At 25.8% G+C, this 7,963-nt stretch overlaps 1 long non-coding RNA gene across 1 annotated transcript in view; it reads right to left on the bottom strand.

Moving 5' to 3' along the window:
* Positions 1–222: 222 nt before the first annotated feature.
* Positions 223–7,963, bottom strand: part of LOC111619988 — a 91,387-nt gene continuing 83,646 nt past the window's right edge. The window contains exon 2 of the long non-coding RNA XR_002755850.1: positions 223–517. This is a non-coding gene — a long non-coding RNA (uncharacterized LOC111619988). The remainder of the gene's footprint in view (positions 518–7,963) is intronic.

Here is a 7,963-nt window from a genome sequence, read left to right as displayed (position 1 = left end):
ACGCGACATAAAGAAAAATTTTCTCTTGTAACCAAACTCGCTAAATCGAGGTTCTTTTTAAAGTAACCGTTTGAGCCGCTTAAATCCGATTTAATCGCTTAGAATTTTAATTAAAGGTAACGCAACATTTAAAATTATTCGTAAACTACATACGCGTAACTCTTCGTTACGCGTAACGCGTAAAAAAAGCAAAGAAAAAGTAAAAAGTTTACGGTACTTACCAGGTAACTTTAGGCGTTTTTTTTTTGAGGGTCGTTTTTGAGTTTTTTTTTGTTGTTTTTTGTTATTTTTTCGATATTTCCGAACTGTGAATAAAAGGACCACAAATTTTTCGACGGCGGTTGTCACATACAAGAAATAAATCCGCGTGTCGTCACGTCACGCTTCGATTCTCGAGCGTGTTACGGCCGTGACTGTCAGATGCTGTGTTCTAGAGTCCTTCTGCAGAACTATTGATTCGTGGTTGATGTAAGCATGCGCACTCGTTTTCAGGCCTCGTCGAACTTTCTAGTGGAACCTATGATCAACGAAGAAGGTATATCAGATACACGTTATGCCACAAATTTGTTACTGTGATGCCAATTCTCCATCTTTGATACGCGATGATGAGCTACTTACAAATGTTAACTTAGTTAAAATACGATATTTATGAACACTCGAGAGCAATTTTATTAATTAATTTAGTTTAAAAAACTCCTAAGTTACTCTAAAATTAAATTTTTAAAATTTTTCCTAGTTTTTTTTTTCTTGGAAAAGTTTGTTTAAAACAGGAGTTAACGCATAATACCATATCCAAGATACAAAGAAAAGAAGTAAAAATCCTTCTTTTCTCTGTTCAATAATCGCTCCGTGTTTTATATATTTTATGTCCGATATTTTTTTTTTATTTATTTATGTTCAAAATATATTTTATCTTAAATCAGTTTTTAGATTGCTTTTTGTAAAAGAAAAATTCACAAAAAATGCGAAGAATCCGCATACTTAAAACTTTAAGTAAAAACCTTAAACATATATTTAAAAAATAAGAAAAATAAAATTTTATTGAGTGAAATAAATTACATTTAAATTTTTTAAAATAAAAATTGTATACAAACTTAAACATTTTAGTCATTAAATCATAAAAATACATTAAAATAAATTCGAATTTTAAGTTGTTTAATAAGTCAACAAGTGAACAGATTGCTTGTTGATTTATGTAAATTTAGAATTATAATAATTCAAAAAAAACTCTTAAAATATTAAAATTTAAGTTTATAAAAACATTTTAAATACAAAAAACAACAATTTAAAGTATTTTTAGATAATATATCATTGCCAAGAAGATGAGATCAATGTTTTTTCACTCACCTGATAAGAAATTTGGAAAATATTCTAAAAAAAGGTACGTAAATTGAACACGTTGAACATTCTATTAAACGAATTTTTTTTCATAAAATCATATTCTGTACAGAAAATAACATAATAAAAGATGAAAATGAAACATTATTCTTTGAAAATATTGAGTTGTCCATCTCGTTATTCTTATATATCCAAGAAATGGAAAGCTCCAGAGTTATGGAATTTTTTTAAAGTCAGATAAAGTATTCACGTATGATACACGAAAGGGGAATGAAGAAGAAGAAGAAGAAAAAAAAAATAAAGTAAAATACAAAATAAGGAAATGTGAAAATCGATCAGATTCTTAGAACTTGCAGAAAATTGTTTTCCGTTTCGTTTTTGTCACTTGTATCGAAATTATAAACGAAAAAAGTGAAAAAATACAACAATTTACTACATTTTATGTATTATTAAGTTAAATTTATTCCTTATTTTTCTATACATAACATTTATCAATTTAATAACGGTTTCATTAATCATTTCTTGGTTAATATAATATATAATAGAGAGGTGGAAAATCTAACTACTCTTCAACCTTATGTAAATCAATTCATATAAATGGAGTGTTCAATTAATCACATGAATAAACAATTACTGAAGCATTCCTTAATAATTTAATTCTAAACAGAATTGTAAGAGATAGAATAAAGTTAATTTTATTATTAATTAAAATAAATCAGGGTTTTTATTTATGTTTGGATTCGAATTGCTACTAATTTTATGGCTTAAGCCCCTACGGTAAGTCTTTAAATATTTGTACAGTTAACAAGCGTTGTTTATTATATAATGTTGTTGAACAAATAAACAAACATTTGTATAATAAACAAAGTCTGTTTTTGTTTGTTCGTTTGTCGTGTGAATTCCTATTGTAGCATGTCGCGTGTATTCTTCGAATTTTATGAGCGTTAACAAGAGATTCGATAAATTTTTATATGTTAAACATAGGAAAACATAGGGAATAGGGGCCTAAAATGGCACACTGGGGTAAAATGTTACACCATATTTGATAAACGTTATAAAATACATTTGAATTTACCACTCTACGCTGCTGAGAAGATAGAAGAAGCGATCATTACGAAGTTTCTACATCACGAAGAGTCTTTTGTTAAAAGAAAAAGAAAACCAAGAAAATTCTGTGCAATACAATATTTTTTATGTTTGTTACGCAAGATTTTGTCATTATAGACTTAATTCATAAATAATTGAAACGCATGGTTTATAATATAACTAATCTGCTTTACAAGTACCAAGAAACTATTCCTTCGTCTCTATGGTATATGTTATGGTATTATTTATTATTGTAATTATCATTTATCGATTGGAAATTGAGATATCAGCTATTTGACTGAACGTTCAAGTTGCAAGCTCTTATTTTATGTGATGATATTGAGTAGTTATGAATTTACATGATTTACTAATTTAGATTATTTATACTTTGGATGATAATGGGAGAATACAAGAAGTCATGTAGTGAAATATAGTTGTCTAAACAAGCATAAAAATGGCTTAAATGTAAGGAATGTTCTTTGTGGGCACATAATTGTGCAGCTCTCACAAAGAGAAAAGACAATTTTATATGAAATTTATGCAAAAACTGATTCAGATGTATCGTTTTACCTAGCATATGAAGTATTATTATTTGTTTTTATTTTTTTGAAACATTTATTACTTAAAAACTAAATGTTTCAGTTCTTGTTATTAGTATTATTTATATTATTCAGTGTAATATTACGTGTCAATAAATCATTAAGCATCTTATCTAAAAAAATAGTTTTTGAGCTGCAATTTGAAAAAATTGTATACCTATAAATTCCCACTATCATCCGTCCGTCTGTCTTTCCTTAATCTCGAGAACGGAGTTAGATGACCGGCACGATTCTGTTGTTAAAGGAATAGTGTGATGTACAGTACTGTACAGGAACAAGCCACTACTAATTTGAGGTGGACAGTATATATTTTAAATTAAATAAATTAAAAATATGATTAAAAATTGCAGCCCGGTATTATGACCATGTCACAATAAATGATTGCTCGTTTTATATTAACTAATTTCGCTCATATTTTAAAAATATTAAATACAATCCCATTAAAATATTTTAATATGATTATAAAAGTTTAAAATGTTATTTTTACGTATAATAAATTACATTTTTTTGTTAAATTTAAATTTTTTGAAGGATACAAACTTTATAATGATCATAATTGTATTATTAGTTAAAGATGCGTGTTTTTATTAAATTTGCATAAAATATATTGAGGTTTTTTTCTTTAATTGAGCATTAATAACTTAATAAAAACTTTATAAATACCTAATTAATAAATTTTTCCATCTTTTATTTCAAAAATTTGATAATTTCGAATGAGTTTTAATTAGATTTTTAACTACAGTTTTAATATTTTAAAATTGTAGAATGTCTTGCTTAAGTATTAGATCCTGCTCTGGCATGTCTTTTTTATATATTTTAGGATGAAAAATATTCTTTTAAAATACAATTAAAGAGAATTTTCGGATGCACGCAACACGATTTAAGGAAAATTATAACAAAAAAATAACACATTTATGATTCGGTTTATGTAATTACAACTTAAAATAAAATATCTGGTAATTATGTTCAATTATAAAGAAAAATAATAAAAATAAATATATGAAAAGTAACAATTTTTTTATATTATTATTTAAAAAAAAAATTATCCAATTTTGTAATTAACACAAAACAAGTAAAAGAAAAAATATATATAATTTTAAAAATAATAAAATTTCTTAAGCGATTTTCTAATTATTCTCGCGAGAATATCATTACAAAAGTAATTTTTATTTTCATTAATTAAGAATTATTTTATTAGAATTTTATGCTTTCCAATCCATTAATCAACAAAGAAAAAGCAAGATTTTATCGAAAACTTCCACTTAAATATCTGTTATTTTCAGTTTCCTGATTATAATTAAACTTATTATTATCTAAATTATTACTTTCATCCTCGTATTTAGCGTTTTTTTTTAGAATTAAAATTAAAAAATTCTTACGTCAAAGAATTTCNTTTATCACCATTTAATTGCAAATTTATCTTTTATTTAATTGTATTTCGCCTTTAACTATGATTTCACCTATCAAGTAGATGCGGATTCTCCCTTATTTAATTATAAAATTGCCTTTTATTTTTATTGTTAATTTCGTTGCATTTAGTTGTAAATGTACTCGCATTTAATTAGAATTTATCTTAAATTTAAATATAAATTTCCTCGCATTTATCTGCAAGAAACTTTTCTTAAAAGAAAAAAAGAACAGTGGGTAGAATAAAAGAACTTTAAAAAAGAAACCACAGATATATGATATAAGGAAAATTTATGGCATTTATAGAAAATGTATTAAATATTTTTAAATATATAAATTTTGATATTATTGCTCAACTATGGACTATAAAACTCCTATTTTATTGTGATTAAATGCTAAAAGTAGAAAGTTATCCTTTTCATAAATTCTGCTTGTAAGTGTCGATGGAACAAATGTAAGGGAAGAGGAGATTTTATCAAAATTTTTAACATTTTATTCCACAGATTTCACAGAGTAAATAATTTCAGTTTAATTCGAGAACAATTCGAGTAAATTAATACAAAAATATTCATAAATGTCGTTTTCTACGAGATAAAAAACATTCGAAATTACGTTTAAAATTTCATAAAATGAGAAAGTTTTACAATAAAATTGAAAAAAAAACTGTTTAAAATTTACAAAGAAAAATAAATTGATAAAAATAGAAACAGTTAGACGATGATCCATTAAGAAAGATAATTCGAAATGTTAAGTGTAAACTGTAGTAACAAAAGTTAGTTTTTGGGTATAGTAAAGATTGGATAAGACGGATGAAGGAGGACATAATGAACCGTGAGTGATGCAAATGCGGGGATGTTGGAAATTTTTCTGCCTTACTCTCCCCAGAACAGAAGAATCGATAGCTTAGCCAGAGTTTGATGGATGAACGTCAGAACTGGTCGATTCGTCGTTTTGCCTTCTTCTCATGCATCCCCTCTGAGTTAAAATTTACTTTTCGGAATTAAGTTTTTGTTTTGTTTTTTTTTTTTTTAGATTTCTCTTAAAATATAATTGTTTCTTTTACTATTTGTTTCAGGTTTTTCTAAATTGTTTTCTTCATTCGAACTGATGGATAACATTGCCAAACAACAACCAATGTCAAAGTTATTTGGCTGAACAGCTACTGGCGTATGTTGTGCACACGAGTTAATCTCTAACGACTGACACAAATGCCAAGTATTCATCCGATTAAACCCTTCTTCTCTAAAATCTATTTATCTTTTTTCTTCTCTTCCTAAAAAAAACCTTTCCCTTTTACGAATATTCTTCTCTCCGGTTTAAGAATTCAACTTCCCAGAAAAAGGCAAGATTTCAATCTTTGAAAATAATTTAAGATCAACAACTGTCAAGTCTCAAAAATGCTTCCAATTCTCAACAGCTCTCGTGAGAGACAAGTAAACTTTATATTACTGTAAACAATTCGACCTGTGCAGAATCATTCCGGAGTGATTCCGAGATAAAGACAATATATAGTTTTCTATTGAACTTACTGGTTTCTTTGATTAATTATACGACTTTTTAAAGTAATTACACTGTTCTGGACTTTAACAACTCGATAAAGTGTTGATTTTTCAAATTCATTGTCGTCTAATTCGAAATTATGGCTTTGCAATTTAATGTCCTCATATTGCAAGCACTACAGGTCTTTCTAGTCATGTACCTGGCACTATGCCAAAGCACTACTTGTGAAATGGGCATGCGTCTTTTAGTTCCCGGTGATAAAACTGTAAAATTTGCACCTACACACGTGACCCGGGGGGTTGACTATGTTTGCGTTGCAAATTACGAACACAAGAACGTAATTATTCCGATAGACATTGACTTTGGCACGTTTTCTATGACACTTTCGAACTAAAGAATACAGGATAACTATTATTCTAAATATCGAGTCGTAGTTTAGTTAATATTAAACAAATCATATTTAATGACTTAATCGATATATAAAGTGAACAGATTTTGTTGTTTAGAATGTGATTTTATGATGCTACAAAATCATAATTTCTCTTTTAAAGATATTATTCTCGTGACTTATTCTAATTAAGATGACTCTTAACAGTTTCTCTAATGTTAATTTTGATTAAGTTAATTCTTTCGGCACGTTTTCGTTTAACGACAGTTTATTTTACACTTATTTAACGTTTAATCTTAGTTTCGCATATTTCAGATTTAATAGCCTGGAAAAATAGTTGCTACTATCTTTTCACTTTATATATGTAATTTGAGGAAAGAAATCGAATTAATTCCATTTAAAATCAATTGTTGAATATTGATTAAAGTATTTAGTTTATTTGACATTTTAATATTCATTTTATGCGTATTTAAATATAAAATTAATCATCATTAAATATATAAATTAACATATTTTTATAAACAGTGATTTTTCAGATTAAATTTTTCTTCGTTTAATTGCACATTTATTGTATATTTAATCGAAAAAAATCGCTTTTTATAATTTATATTTAAATATAAATTAACTTTTCGTTTAATACTCAATTAATTTTTCATTTAATTGTTAATTTATTAATATTTAATGGCGTATTTGTCTTTAACTGTAAATTTTCTTTTGTTTAATTATGAAATTGTATTTCATTTATTACGAATTTTCTTTTCTTCTGAATATTAATTTATCACCATTTAATTGCAAATTTATCTTTTATTTAATTGTATTTCGCCTTTAACTATGATTTCACCTATCAAGTAGATGCGGATTCTCCCTTATTTAATTATAAAATTGCCTTTTATTTTTATTGTTAATTTCGTTGCATTTAGTTGTAAATGTACTCGCATTTAATTAGAATTTATCTTAAATTTAAATATAAATTTCCTCGCATTTATCTGCAAGAAACTTTTCTTAAAAGAAAAAAAGAACAGTGGGTAGAATAAAAGAACTTTAAAAAAGAAACCACAGATATATGATATAAGGAAAATTTATGGCATTTATAGAAAATGTATTAAATATTTTTAAATATATAAATTTTGATATTATTGCTCAACTATGGACTATAAAACTCCTATTTTATTGTGATTAAATGCTAAAAGTAGAAAGTTATCCTTTTCATAAATTCTGCTTGTAAGTGTCGATGGAACAAATGTAAGGGAAGAGGATACTTTACCGCATCTAACCATTAAATTTAAAGCGTTAATGCCTTCGATTTTACCGTTGCCCGTTTAAAAAAGAATATAGATATTAACAGAATGTTGTATATTATAAATAATTTAAAAAATAAGAATTAATTCCCAATAAAAATCGAAAGATCAAAACTCAAAAATTAATTTTGAATTCTAATTATGAAATAATTTCAATAATTAAATATTAATTAAAATTTTGGAAGTAATTTAACTCATATAATTAAAATAGAAACTCTAGTCAAAATATAAGAATTAAGAGACGAAAAACTTTTAAATCTTAAATTTAAAAATCTTAAATCTGAATTTTAAATTGTTTAATCTTTTAAATTCAAAAAAAAACCGTTGGAATTTTTTTTTAATTTCAT

Source organism: Centruroides sculpturatus, unplaced genomic scaffold (genome assembly GCF_000671375.1).
Source record: "Centruroides sculpturatus isolate CEXI.00-Female unplaced genomic scaffold, Cexi_2.0 scaffold248, whole genome shotgun sequence".
NCBI lineage: Eukaryota > Metazoa > Arthropoda > Arachnida > Scorpiones > Buthidae > Centruroides > Centruroides sculpturatus.
Note: the sequence above shows the minus strand (reverse complement) of the source record. Positions and strands in the feature narration are given on the sequence as shown.